The sequence below is a fragment of the Elephantulus edwardii genome, unplaced genomic scaffold, assembly GCF_000299155.1.
Source record: "Elephantulus edwardii isolate Elephantulus edwardi_28Jun2011 unplaced genomic scaffold, EleEdw1.0 scaffold00076, whole genome shotgun sequence".
Taxonomy (NCBI): Eukaryota; Metazoa; Chordata; class Mammalia; order Macroscelidea; family Macroscelididae; genus Elephantulus; species Elephantulus edwardii.
This window is the reverse complement of record NW_006399826.1, coordinates 2,132,126-2,148,195: the sequence shown is the minus strand read 5'-3', so window position 1 is coordinate 2,148,195 and position 16,070 is coordinate 2,132,126.

The window sequence follows — 16,070 nt, the reverse complement described above, 5'->3', positions numbered from 1 at the left end:
TGCTGCCTTTTGAAATCTTCTATTCAACTCTTTAGTATCTTGAATTCTTCCCTGCACTTTGGCTTCTCAGTGCTCCAGTGCAATTTTCAGTGTATCTTCTGACATCCATTTTGGTCTTTTCTTCCTCTTCTGTCTTTGCAGTGGCCGTTTGCACTCTTCCTGGATGATACCCTTGATATCCTCCCACGACTCATCTGGCGGTATATAACAAAAAAACAACAGGTGGTTCTTTTTTTTTTTTTTTTCTTCACTCTGCTTTTAGTATTCTATATCTATCTTTGATTTTGGACAATTTGACTATGTATGTGTTGATGTTTTTCTTTGGGGGTCTAGTCTGTTCGAGTTTAACTGAGCTTCTTGAGTGTGGATATCCTCATTCTTCATAATGCCTGGGAAGTTTTCTTCTAGTACCTCTTCTCCAAGTTTCTCAGTTCTTTCCCTACCCACGTCATGTGCTGGTGTTCCAATACATGTATGTTTGTCATCCCACATAATTCTAATGTTTTCTTCATTTTCCTCCTTGTTTTATCTTCTGGTATGTTCTTTTGTTCTTCTAATATATTCTTCTCTCTTTTTACCGTTATAGTATGTTCTCATTGAAGTTCTTGTCTTCCAGGTCACTGACTCTCTCCTCTGACTTCCGTCTCCTCTGTTCTACTTTATGTCTCTCCTGCATGTTGTAATATTCTACCATTTTGGTCTTCATATTCTGGATTACATTTTCATACATTTCTGTTAATTCTAATACTGTGTCGGCTGTACTACCTTTTAACCTACAGTGTCAATACTTTCTTCCATCTTTTGCGATTTCTTCAGTAGTTCATGTTTCTCCATGTCATTATATTTCTTCTGGCTTGCTGTCTCTAGGATATTCACTTAATTTTTGGCTTCCATTCTTTCTTCCATATTTTCCACCTTCTTCCATAGTTGTTCATATAACTAAACATCAAGGTATTACTTCTGATTTCCTGTCTTTGGGGTATTTGTTTTATTTGTTATTTCAATTCATTCTTCCATATATGTACCTTTTGCCATAACTCCACATCAGTCTATTTCTTCTGTCTCTGGGGTATTCATTGGATCGGCAATATGCTCTGCTTTTTTTAGGAGAAGGCTTATTTTATTTTTTTCACAATGTTTGAAGCTGCCTGCTGTTTTGTTGACATCTGTGAAGTTTTTCTTGGCTTATGTTAACCCATTTTTATTTTGTATGCACAGGTTGTTGACAGTTCTTTACCTTTCAAAAAAAATTTTGTACTAGTTTATTTACAAAATTCGAATACATTGTTTTGAAGAACAAATTCTTTACATTTCCCTTATCTTTATTTGTTATTTGTTGCAGACAGTGTTTTCTTTATTGGTAAGTGCAACTTGATATGCCTGGAGTCCTTGTTTAGGCCTGTGCAGTGGGAAAGCTCTGCTTTCCTAGGGTCCTTCAACTTTTCTGGACTTGGAGTGAAGCCCTGTAGGAATCTTTCCTGAGTGCCACCTACTTCTTCCAAAGTTTGGATTTGTCTCTGGTGGTGCTGATGAGCATAAGAGCCAGAGACTATCTTTCCCCAGCATGCACATCTACTCTCTCTGTCTGGTGTGGGGTCAAACGGGCAGAACTCCAATTGTTTTCAGCCAACCCCTCAGTTCTTGTGTATTCCTAAGCTCTCACTAGTAGCGTGGTGGGGATCTCTCTAGCCTGTGCCCACATTGGCTCACGTTTGAAACTGTCCTTGGTGGTGCTGATGAGCCCTGGAGCCAGAAAACATCTTCCTCCAGCAGGCAGCTACACTTGCTAGAAGGTTCTCTTTAATAATCTTATCAGACATCACTGTTTCTCTGTTTAAAATATTTCAGACTTCTCATTGTATTCAAGATTGTGTGTAAAATCTTGAACCAACAGTATAAAACCCTACAAGAGCTTTTGTCTACCTATGTCCTCCACAATTAATTTTTGCTAACAATGAACAGTCAAAACAGACTATTTTAATCAATTTTTTAATGATACAAAAATCCTTTAGAAATCAGTGTCCACTCCCTATAGTTAGGAAGCTCTGGTGGCCCTAGTGGTAAGAAGTTGCACTGCAATTCCAAAGGCACAGTTTCCGCCTACCATCTATAGGAGAAAGATGGGCAATCTCCTCCTGTGTGATTAAACTGCTTCTGAAAACCTGCTGGAGAGTCAGCTGTGAGTCAGTTCCAACTTGATCTCACGTAACAACAACAACAATCCAAAGACATTTGTGTATGTATATCATAACATGTTCTGGGCAGTATTGGGAAGAATGAAAATTTAATTCTGTCCATGTGGAAACTCTATGCAAACTAAGAGGTAGATGTTCATATGGAACAAGAAAATATTACATGGTTTCAAATCAGAAGTGGTATGTATCAAGCTATATCCATTCACCATACTAAATCTATACTCTAGGTAAATCATCTGAGAACTGCGCTATATAAAGGAGAACACAGCATCAGAATTGAAGGAAGATTTATTAACAACCTGTGATATGAAGATGATATAGCTTTACCTGCTGGAAACAAATATTTAAAGAGATACATACAGCATTTATATGGATTACATTTCAAAATATGAAAATTAAAGTCATCTAAGTCAACTAATAACAACATCATGATAAATGGAGAAAAGATGTATGTTTTCAAGGATTTGACTTTATTTGAATTCACAATTAACATCTAAGAAACCAGCAGCCAAGAAATAAAAGATATAGTACTTTAGGAAAATCTGATACAGAGGACTTTTAAAAAAATGTTAAAAAGAGCAAAGATGTCACTTTAAAGACTAAGATGTTCTCCAATGAAGCCATCATAATTTCAGTTGTCTCTTATTGTGTGAAAACTGAACAAAGTATAAGGAAGACTACAGATGTGCCCTTTGAACTATAGTATTGTCAAAGAAAACTGACTATATAAGAGACTGCCAGAATTGAAAACAAATAGATCTTGGAAGGAGTACAGCCAAAATGCTCCTTAGAAGTGACAATGGCGAATCTTTGTCTCATATACTTTGGACATGTTTTCAGAAGGACCAGTCCCTGAAGAAAGACATCATAATTCTTAATCATAAAGATTAAGAAGTTCGAGGATATCTATTGACTCAATGACTTTAACAGTGAATTGAAATATAGCACCTATTCTGAGAATAGCACAATACTATTTAGCTCTATTGTAATCAGGATTGCTATTGGAACCAATTCAACAGCCCCAAACAGCAACAACAACATTCTATTCTATATATGTATTACATTTTGTTTGTTCTTTTCTTGATGGACATTCAGTTTATTTTCATATTTTAATTATTGCATGTATTGTCTTCTGAAAATTTTGGCACTTTATTGTTAATACTTTATAGATTTATGCCTCTCAATTATTTACATTCTCTTACTTTTAATTTATTGTCTCTACTACTTATATTAGCTCTAAAGACAGTGTTGTTGTTATGTTGTTGTTTTTATGTGCCATCAAGTTGCCTATATACACAGCCCAAACTGTGCTCTATCCTGGGCCAATCTCATTGCCTCTGACACACCTATTAGCATTACCCCAGTGACTGAATCAATCCATCTCATAGAGAGTCTGCCTCTCCTGTGCTATCCTTCCAACCTGCCTAGGATGATGTGCCTCTCCAAGGACTGACTGGTCCCTCTTTGTGACATGTTCAAAATATGTTAGACAAAGCTTCAGAATTCTTACCTCCAAAGAGCAGCCTTGTTTAACCCTTTCCAGGATGAACCTGTTAGTTCTCTTAGATATCCATGGTACATTCAATACTCTTCACCAACACCACAGCTCAAAAGCATCAATTCTCCTTCTATCATTCCAAGTCATTGTCCAGCTCTCTGATGTATAGTGATTGCAAAGACCTGTATCAGACAAAAAAGTGGGAAAAAATGGGAAAGACTCTCAATTACATGAACTGACCCAATGACTTAAATAATGGGTTTGAGCAATGAGAAAGATTATGGGGATGATGTAGGACAGGACAAGGTTTTGATCTTGTGTTCACAGAGTCACTTTGAGTCATAGCTAACTTGACAGCACCTAACAACTTAGCTTAGCACGTACCTATGTAAGTTGTCACCTGAATGATCATGCTAGATGGCTATGCAAAACTATGATTTTTTTTTGCTTTTTCAATATGCAGGTTCATGAGAATATCTGCTCACTGTCTGATAATCTATACACTAGGGTTCAGAGAATCATGGCAAACATATGAAAAACATATGGGATCTACATTCAAGGACTTAGGGTTTATCACAAAGTACTTGACTGGATGAGACATTATAAGTATGCTGAGGTGAGAGACAGAAAATGCCAGGGGTTATAATGTTTATATACATTTGTATATAATACTATTATGCAATATATAATGGAATGCCTACTTCATTTCTTGCTTTCTTTTCATTCTTTAAAAATTTTTTTTGTCTTTTTCTTCTTATATACTCTATGTATGCTTTTTAAATTTTTAAGTAAAATGCAGGAGTGGCATCTACTTCCTAAACAACATGCCTCTGGAAACTCTAAGAACTTTGAGAAAATTCAACAGTTATAGAAAGGCTTCAGTTCTTTTTATTCATAGGGTCTCTGTAAGTCATACTCAACTTGATAGCAATCAACAACAACAACAATATACTTACTGTAAAATTAAACTAATTAAAAGAATATGGTAGTAATAGGTCCATACATATACAAATATGTATCCTAAACAACAATGACATTTTATAAAAGTGCAAGGAAAATTGACAACTGAATTGGCCCTGGTTAGCAAAACTTAACCAAATCCCTGTAATTCATTATTTATGCATACAGTATTCATGGAGTTGAAATAGATATAAAAGACATAGAAATTTGGGAAGGATGTAGAAGGATATAGTAAATCACTGGATTACTAAAGTCCATTTTATGACAATCCCTACTTTCCACTTAATGATATCCAAATTTCCCTTCATTTTGAACCGAATGAACCGATCCCTATTTGCAACAAATTCTTCATCACAATCATATCAATGGCACACACCTTATCATGCACTAAAATAAAGCTAGCAGGAACTGTATGCACTTGTCCTAATTTATCAACAAATTGGATATAAAGACACATTAATATCAAACCTCATTTGTTGTCCTGTACTACTGCCCTTACTTTACTATTCTTTACATAAAAGGAGTTTCGTAAGGAAGCTCTGGTGGCCTAGTGGCAAGAAGCTGTGCTGCAGTTCCAAAGACACACGGTTCAAATCTACCAGATGCTCAGTTGGAGAAGGATGGGCAATCTTGTCCAGTTTGATTATGTACCTCTGAAAACCCAACAGAGGGTCAGCTATTGGTTGGTTCCAACTCTATTATACTCAACAAAAACAAGTAAAATATACAATCCAAAGGCCATTAAATAAAATAAAATAGTCAACTTGAAAGTATAAAGATAGATAAATATTATATAAGTTAAGAGATGAAATACTGAAACAAATACATGCAAACATGGTTTGAGAAAGAGAACTGCTGTTCTTTTAAAGATAGTATGAAAAGTAAGAAAAAGAAGCACCACTGAAGTAAAATAGAGAAACACATAAACTATAATACAACATAATTTTAACAATAACCATATACATTAGAAGTTAACATACAAACTTAAATATATTAAATGAACAAAAATTAGAATATTCTATAAACATTGATTTTGGTAAATGTTCTCCTTACTCACCCACTGCTGTTGAACTGGAATGAACTCATAGCTGAACTTCCACTGGGTTTCCAAGTGGTAATTTTCATGAAAGAAGAATGCCTATCTTTCTCCCTTAAAGCCACTGGTGGATTTGAATCCCTGGAGAGGAGTGATCATTGGATTAGTAGTCCCTAAAGACTTCAAGAAAGCAAAAACTTGGAAGATAATTGGTATGTAAATTGAGTATCATTTCTGGTGAGACATCCCACAACTAATATGAAAACTTTAAGTTCTAATCATGCCCCGAATGGTTAATAGGAATTATCTAAGGTTTGATTGGACAAATGCAAAACAAACTTGTCTATTAACAACAAAAAGTTTAAGAAAAGTGTAATCATCCACAAAAAAGATAGTTTTGCTCAAATCTTTCCAACTTTGACAACACTCTGATATTTTGCATTCTGGTGCCAGTGACATGAAAGTCACCATAGTATGGCATGCAAGTAACATGCAGCAGCATCATGTCAGTAACACACGAGTGGTCATAGTATGACAAACCGCTAGACAGGTGGGGTGAGTCCTCTCTCTCTCTCACACACACACGTATGTGTTGCTGTATATTTATATGAACATATTAATGACATTTATCACTGGGGAGGTGGGAAGTAGAGTTTGAGATTAAAAATAAAATTGAATTTTAAACCTAAATCACTCTTTATTGGGAGCTTTTGTGGCTGAGTGATAAGAAGTTGCACTGTCAACTCAAGGATACTCGGTTCAAAACTCCTAGCTGCTCTATAGAAGAAAGATAATCTCCTCTCGTTCGACGTACAGCTTCTGAAAATCTGCCAGCGTTAGCTGTGAATTGTTTCTGACTTGACAACACACAACAATTTTTGTATTTCTTAAATTACTTTATAGGGGTGCAATGGTTTTTAAAACAAATTGTCACCCGTATTTATGATAGAAAAAATAAAAAGAAACAGGACAAAACCCATAATCCTACAGTAGAGGGCTATCTTCTGTTCACATTATGATGCATTATTGTCTGTAACGTTTTACTGTGTCCACATATGTACTATTGGACATATTTCAAATCATAGCACACAGTTTAAACTGGTATTATTTGGTATGTCTTTTAATTCATCCATCTACTCAGTCATTTGATATAGATCAATTTATTACGAAAACTTCAGCTAATATCGCGGAGCATTGGAGGGAAGGAGAGGAAAATATTTAGAAGGAAAGAAATCTAGCATTCAAATAGATTTCCTCTCACCTAATTTGTTCAGTCGGCAAGTATTTATTGAGTGACTTCCATCAGCCAGGTACTGTTCTTGATGTGGCCAACATTTACCAGACAATCTTCTGTTCTTAATGGAATCAGAGAGCATCAAAATCCATTTGACCTTTAACAGCCTGAGAATGAATACAGAAATTGCAGGTCTTCACATGATCTATCAGGCATGTTAGCACACTGTGGTAAAATTCTCTGAAAGACTGGCTTTTTTATTCTCTTGAGTCTGAGGTCACAATCATTTACATTTCTTCCAGTGAACATATGCCTGCAAACCCATGCCAAATGAATTAATGAGTAGAAGAGAAATGTACCCGTCAATTGAGGAGAAGGAACCAACAGAAAGTTATGTGCAGTCAGAAAGAGAATATGGTGTTCATCTTTGATACACAGGAAAAAAAAGAGAGAGAGAGAGAGAGAGAGAGAGAGAGAGAGATGAAGACCAAGACCACATGGAGGAAAAGCCAGAAACCGCTGTCAATAATCACTGGTAACTATAAACAGATTCCAATTCAGCCTTTTAAAATATCTTTATTACTATTCTTCTTTATTAGTTTGGTGAATTGGCTTCTCTAATGACAGCTGTAGATGAGATAGGCTTGTTTGAGCTCAGACAGCACACTAATCAAGAAAATCTTACTGGTCCGGGATCTGGTCAGATTAACAGGAGACTGAGCACAGAGATTTTTAAGGCAGGAACAGAGATGCCAGACACTGAAGATGGGGTACAAGATGGGAAGTGTCTTCAGAACGTGACTTATAAACTAAAAGGCCAAGAAGGAATAGAGAGGTGTCACTAGAGAGTTGTGGGGAGTGCAGAGCACACTGAGAAAGTGACACCAAAGTGATGGCCTATGACACTTTTCTGCAGTGTTTCCACAGAAAATTATTTTTTTATTCAAAAAAGTCCTGTAATCAGTTGCAACAAGGAAAACATACCTCCACAAAGCTAGTTTACATACGTCAAACACACTAAATTGCAACGACCATGCCTTGAATTAATTGTGTGTTTTATGAGTACATCCTACAAGCACCCCTGCTGTTTTTGTCCCTGCCAATGTTTTCGTGCTGTTGTTAGATGTCACCTTGTCGGCTACAACTCACAGACACCATATGCATAGTAGACCAAGACCTTTCTCTATTCAGAGCCAACCTCATGATCTCCCATGCGCAAGCCCAGTGCTAAAGTCACTGTATCGATCCACCTCTTTGAAGGTCTTCCTCTCTTTTGCTGACCCCCCCCCACCTTCCCAATATGTCTTTTTCTGAGAATTGACCCCTCTTGAAAATATGCCCAAAGTATATGAGATGGAGTTTCGCCATCCTTCCCTTTAGGAGTACCCTGGTTGTAATTCCTCCTAGACCCATTTGTTTTTTCATTTTATAATTCCCGTTCTAGTCAATACTCTTCACTCAGATATACCGACACCTTTGGTGGCAGCTCATAAAACAGGCTGGTTACACCCTTGAATACTGTGAAATCTAGGCACTTAGAGAGAAATTGTGGCATCATAGCCCTTATAGTGACCCCACCAGGAACTCTGGTGGCCTAATGGTAAGGAACCGCATTGCTAACCAAAAGGTAGGTGTTACTGCGGGAGGGAAGACGAACTATCTCCTCCTGAGTGATTTATAGACTCTTAAATCTCCTAACACGTCAGCAAAGAGTCGGCTCTAACTAGACAGCGCATAACAACAACATAGCTAACCCTCTTCAGATATCGTTTGATTACTAACTCAGTCCGATCACCTTAGCTTCCTGAAGCCTTTTATCTACTGTGAGAACATCACTATTCCCCTTTCTGTTATTTCCATTTGTGTTTGAGATGAAAATGACACTAAAAACATTATGAAGGCAGAGATTATTCATTACATTTTGGTATCTGTGACCAACAATAGCTAATAGTTGTTGCCCCTCTCTGAAAAATTTGACACAATTTTATACTCTGGTTATATGTTTAAGCAGGGTCTGTTAACAGGGTTCAATAGAAGAGGCATTTTATCCCCTGTAATAGTCAGGATTTGGGCCACCATGTCTTTAATTCTTCCGTTTCATCCTGGGATGTGTTAGGTGCCCTGGAAATACCACACACTGTTGGATGGCTGTGGGTAGTTGTATCCCACACTGTTGGATGGCTAACTCGCATTGTATTATTGACCACTTTAATTGCTCCAAGTTCTGAGGGACTCCTAAATTATTTCATGCTTACATCCCATGCTCCTGAAAGAACAAGATGGCAATCAATCCCTTTCCCCATTTACTCATTTTGGTTTTGGAATTTCCCAGCCAGCGTTAAAGAAAACTGCATTTGTTATCAGCACAAGGCGCTTAATTGAGTTTTTTAGTTTGGTTACATATGGCTATTCGTAAGTATGCAGAAACCAAATGCCATCTGGGAAGTGGAAATCACTTTTTTTTTCCAGTGCCGTATTTTTAATTATATGTTTTCACCTGAGCTCCAGGGCAAAAGCTCCATTTTCACTCTGCTCATTATTAACAAAACCCACAAGGGCAGGGCTTTCTAATTTCAGGTTATTTTTTTTTTTTGTGAATTTCGCATGCACAATATTTGGAAATGAAATTAGATATGTAGTTAAGACGACAATTAGGCTCCGGAGTTTCTTCACTTTCTACAACTGTTTAGTCTGTTCACACTGCCTGACCTCTGCTCTCATAGAGATACTTAGCTGCGCAGTCTGTGTGCCGTTGAAAGTATAATTTCATTGCTTGCTGGGATTATGGTTAGTATACAACATACATCTGAAACATGCAAGCACTATATGTTTTGTGCCTGTTACCTGAGTTGAGTGCGATTCTTGTGCAGTAGACATGTTTAAGTCAATTAGCCAGAGCATAATGTAGTCCACCCGTCCTGGTCCCCTAATAATATCCTTGCATTTAATAATAAATGGGAGGAGAAGGAAAGGGGGAGATTACAAGGAGAGAGGACAAGAGATTGAGCCTCCCAAGGCTTCATTCTCCATCCTGAATGATTTCCCTCCACGATCTTGAAGCAGCCACTCTCTGCTTTTGTTTTCTCAGCTATCACCAAAGACTAATAGCTGGCCCTGACAGTGCTGGCGGGTGGGTGGGGCACTGAATGCCTAAAACGTGCTTTGAGAGCCTCCAGTGAAACCCCCCATGCTGCATGTGGAAATTATTATTAGTTCATTCTTCATGCACTTTTAGTCCTTGCCCTCTAGGCTCAGACTGCCAGCCAAGGCACCAATTACTGTCGATGGGGCTGTTGGTTCTTGTGATGTGAACACCTGTCCTCCAGCAAATGAACTGAGATAATACATACCAATTTACTATGTGTGTCATAGACACTACAAATTGAATCTCCGCAATACACCCTCAGTTGAATAATAAATGACATGGCATTTAAATGGCAGGAAAGAGATTCAATACAATTGCTCAGGCATCTGTGTCCAGCCAGGCTTTTGTCCGCCCGGTCAGCTGCTGTAACACCAAGCCACCCTTCCCTCTGCCTTCTTAGAGCCGACTCAGGGGCCATCTGCACTGGACGCCTTGCTGCAGAATTGCTGGCTTCTCTGGGACAGCCTCGGGCTGATTATTTCAGTCAAGCCAGGGCTTGGCAAATCTGGCCTTGTATGGCTCATCGGAGAGGACAAAATTGCAACTGGAGACGATTTCAGAGGCCTCTTCATTCATATTTAAAGAAATGGATGTTAGGCAACTGGACAAACTGCCCTGTACAATATTTTGACCCTAAATTCACACAACTAGAGGGCCAAGAAACTTTCAGAGGAAAAAGAAAAAGATAGTGTGTTGTTGTGACTGGCCGCTGTGGAGCAGACCCAACTGGGGTGACCCCATATGAATAAAATGCTGCCTTATGGCTTAAGCTGTTGTACTCCGGAGAGTTTTCATTGTTGGTTTTCAGAAACAGGTTGCCAGGTCCTCTGATGAGTTTATTTTCATTTAAAAGCTCAGCTGAAACGCGAAACACTGAAGTCTCCACTGACAGGCTCTGGTGACTGCACATGAGTTCCTTGGTCAGGTATTGAAAGCAGGTATCCCAGGAATCAAAGCTGAGTCTCCTGCATGCTACTGCTGTTGTTAGGTGCCTTCAAATCCACTACGACTCTTACTAGCCCACTGAGTAACAGATTGCAAGCTGTCCTGTTCTGTGCCAACCTCACAATCTCCGCAATGCTCAAGTCACTGTGAGTGTCACCACATCAATCCATCTCTTTTGAGGGTTTTCCTATGTCTCCCTGCCCCTCTACTTTCTTCTTGCATGAAGGTGAGAATTCTAGCATTAACCCACCACTACCTCTCCACAGTATCTCCTTCTCACTGCTGTCTTGACAGAACTTACTCATTGCTGACCCTCCAACAGGTTTTCAGAGGCTGTAATTAGCACGAGAGAAACTATGCCCATCTTTCTCCCACCAAGCAGTTTGTGGATTTGAACCTTTGCCTTTGGGTTGGCAGTATAACTCCTTACCCACGAGGCCACCAGAGCTTCTCCATAGTATAGAGAAGTGGTAAGGGCTTTCCAGATCAGTAAGAAGTTGACTTGAATCTTAGTTACCACCACCCCGCCTTCCTAACTATGGGACTCTGGCAGTAAGTAAACCATAACTTCTCTGATCTTCAGTTTCCTTAGCGACCCCTAGGCTGGAAGCAGAACTAATTTATTTGTTCACAATTCTAACACCAATGCCTGGCACAATGTTAATCACAGGAGGTGCTGAAAAGCAATTGAGTGACTAAAGGTTTTTCTGGAATCATACTTAATAATGGCTGTGGCTTCTGAGTTAATATCCAGAATTGGCAATGGTGGTGCATGGCTGTCTGTGGCATTTCACTCCTGTACTGTCCGTGTGGTCTCTATGGGAACAACCTCTGGGTGAGGAAGAAAAGAACGTCTTCAGCATTTGGCCTGCTTTGCTTAAGTGCCTGGCCAGGAGGTTAAAGTGTAATGCTTAAGCTTGTTTGGTGCTAATTAACCTTCCTTCCTCTAACAAATTTGTAGTGCACAGCCAAGGGTTCGTATTTGTACACATTTTATTTATTTATATATTCACAAAATTGGGCATATGCAGAATTCTATAGTGTTAACTATGGCTTCCTTTAATTTTAATAACACTATCTTCAAATAAAGACATATATAGATAGAGATAGAGACATAGAGATACAGATATACACACAAAGATATAGATATACACACAGAGCTCGATCGATCTATCTGTCTGTCTATCTACCTATCTACCTACCTACCTACCTATCCACATACACTTCCTTTGGCTGTATTTTATGTAGATATGAATATACTTATTTTTTCCAATTCCTTTGTTATTTATAACTTAATCAGTCAGAACCATATTGCTTCAGATACTTTCTGTTGTCTGTGGTCATATCTATTTCCAACCTTCTGCCAAAGTTCAAAGATAGGTCTGGTGGCCTGAGGTAAAAAGTTGTGCTGCCAACCCAAACGCAAGCAGTCTGTTCTGTGTGATTTATAGCCTGGGAGATCAGCTATGAACTGATTTCCAACATGGCACTATATGACAACAACAATCCACCAAAATTCCAGAGGAACGATGGGAAGGGAGCCCTGTATGTATCATTTATTTTAAAAGAATTAATGTAAAACTAGTTTGTATGAGACAGAGTTTAGAAATGCCCAACTTTTCCAAGCTGAGGTACCATTCTGTCATCTCTAACAGCGATCATTCCCCCTCCCCTTAGCCCTCTCACTCCTATTTATGTCTTTGAGTTCCATAATTCACTGCACTCTTTCATAAAAACTCAAAACCGTCAGGGAAATGGCTTTCAGAGTTGTGGAGGCTGGCAAGCCCCAAATCCATGGATCAGGCTCGTCAGGTGGCTGTGTGCAAAGATGCTTTACAGGGCAGCTAATGTAGAAGCTGGTGAATATGGTTGCGGAGGTGGTGACTGAAGGATCGGGAGCCTGCAGGCTGCAATTGTAGAAGCAATTGCATGCAGTGTCCAGGGCAAGAAAAAGATTGAATCTTCTAAGGTCATTCCTCTACCTAGAATCCCAGGGCTTTAAGCTATGCCTTCTTGAAAAGTGGTAAAGTAGGTCAAAACATCTAGTAAGGTGAGGATTCAAGATCCATCCTATCCTAATCCTACATTGTTAATAAAACAGCTCTCTCCGGAATAAAGTAGTAAACACAGTTAAAGGGGCTAGAATTTACAATGGATTGCAAAATGAAAGGTGTTGACTGTGGGGGGCCTTAATTTACTGCACTATGAGACTAAATGGCCAGGAAAACAGAAACAAGATTTTGAAAACGGAAGGAGGACTGTAATAATATCCTTGTTATTTGTAAGTAGATGGGTGCTTACTATTTAATTTGTTTGTTTGTTTGCTTGTAACCTCTACCAGAACCAGGAGGCTATGGTGCAAAAAGAGCCGGGGAACATTGCATAAATCACTAAAAATTAAGAGACTGTCAGGTTTGTGTTCTCTCTATATACCTATTTAATAATGTGCTGTGCAAAGTATTCAAGAAGCTGGATTGTAGGAAGAGGAGAGTGGGATCAGGATTGGAGGAAGACTCATCAATAACCTGCATTATATAGATGACAGAACCTTGCTTGCTTGCTGAATGTGAGAAGGACTTGGAACACTTGTTGCAGAAGATTAAGGTATGCAGCCTTCAATAGAGATTGCATCTTAATGTCAAGAAAACAAAGATTCTTACCACTGGACCAATAGGCAGTGTCATGATGGATGGAGAGGAAATTGAAACTGTCAACAGCTTCATCTTGCTTGGATCCACAATTAACAACACTCTTGGTCAAACAGTCAGGAAATAAGGAGATGCATTGCAATGGGAAAATCTGCATTTAGGGACCTTTCCAAATTATTGAGGAGTAGTGATATCAGTTTGAGGTCTAAGGTGCATCTGATTCAGGCCATGGTCTTTTCAATTACTAGCTATGCATCTGAGACCTGGACAATGATTAAGGATGGCAGAAGAAGAATTGACGTCTTTGAGCTGTGGTGTTGGAGAAGAGCACTGAACATCACATGGCTGGCCAGGAGAATGAATAGATGTCTTTGAGAGGGTGCAGGTAGAGTGCTCTTTGCAGGCAAGGATGATGAGGCTTTGCTTCACATGCATTGGGCATGTTGTCAGGAGGGGCTATTCCTTGAAGAGGGCCACGATACTTGGAAGGGTGGAGGGTTGGCAAAGGAGAGAAAGACCATAGACCAGGTGGATTGACATGGTGACTGCTGCAATGGGGCCTAGTTTATTAAGAAGTCTGAAGCTGGCACAGAATAGCACAGGGTTCAGATCTGTTGTTCATAGTGTCGCTATGAGTTGTACTTGACTCAATGACACCTAACAACAACAACAACAACCCCAATTATTACATTTGTAATCTTCTTTTTAAAAATAATGTTTATGTGCCTTTTGCTTTTGGAGGATAAGTGAGTCAAAATCTGTCTTATTTGTCTTGTCTACCAGCCTGCCTACCTATTTGTAGATTAAGATTTATTATCGCTGATAGTGTAAGATTATGGATATAATAGCATTTACATCTGTTGGCTCTGTGTATCGCTCTGGCTCCACTTTGTTTAGTGATACTGTGCTGACCATCCTGTTCTCGTATATACCACCTCTCTCGTCAGCCATCATAACGTGTAGCCATTAATTGTTGATTGATTTTCATTCCCCTAGAATCTTTTATTCCCTGGAATTTTGTAAACCAGACTGGTTTTATTCATAGTACATATAATTTTTTACCTTTTCTCACATAAATTTTCTCAATTATCTGATTTTTTAAATAGTAAAAATGCACTAAAATATATCAACAAGATGGTTTTTCCTAGTCAAGGAGTCAGTTCTGACTTATAGGGAAACAGAAAAGAGACTGTCTAATCTTGCTCCATCCTCATACTTGTTGCCATATTTGAGCTCACTCAGCCAGTACGTCAGTTCTTTTCATTAGAGGTCTTCTTCTTTGAGGTTTAATCCATGTTGAAGGTTACAGTTTTCTTTCAACATCAATCAGTATTTCAAGTCCTCTTCACTTGCTCAAGAAAGGTTGTGTGATTTGCATATTGCAGGTTACTAATAAATTGCCCTCCAATCCTAATACCATGTTCTTCATATATTCAATTTATTGGATTATTTTCCCTGCAGAAAGATAAAATAAGCATTGTAAAAGCATACAGACTTGATGTAACACTTCCTTGATGTTAAAGTACTCAATATTACTTATTCTGTACATCCTCTTAGAGTATGCACAGGTAGCTTATTAATTATTAATTATGAAGTTCAGGAATTTTCATTCTTTGCAATGTTAACTATAATTTGGTATGATCCATTCAGTTGTATGCTTTGTATGGCCAAAAAGACAAGTGTAGACATCTTTCTTGTATTCTCAACTTTTATTCACGCTCTATCTGACACATGCAATGAAATCTCTCATTTTAATCCCTCTCCTTAATCTATCTTAAATTTCTGGCAGTTCTTAGTAAATGTTGACTCAATTGTATTTTAAATGAATAAGCTATCAGTTAGAAAAATGTCTATCACCAAAGTTATCCCAGCTACTGATTCTTCTTTGTTTTCACATTCTAATTACTGATAATTATCACTGAATCTTGGCTGCATATTTGACTACGTTTAGACTGCAGAAATTGGTAAAAGTCTTTAGCTTTAGCATTAGTTGTTGACGCCTACATTTTAATAATTATATTAAGCGGTCTTCTTTATAAACACATGGGTATTTCTTATTACTTACAATATTGATTTTCAGGGTAAATCTTGAAATATTCTTGTTAACAATGACTGTTAACATCTTCAATTTGCTGTTTATAGTATAATAGACTATATGGGTACCTAATTCAAAATAGCTAGTAATTCAGCTAACTAATTTCTAGATTGGGAGTGCTGGTGATATAGTGGTAAGGAGCTATGCTGCCTACCTAAAGTCATACAATTTGAATTCTATTCTACTCTACTCTACTCTACTCTACTCTACTCTACTCTACTCTACTCTACTCTACTCTACTCTACTCTACTCTACTCTATTCTATTCTATTCTATTCTATTCTATTCTATTCTATTCTATTCTATTCTATACTA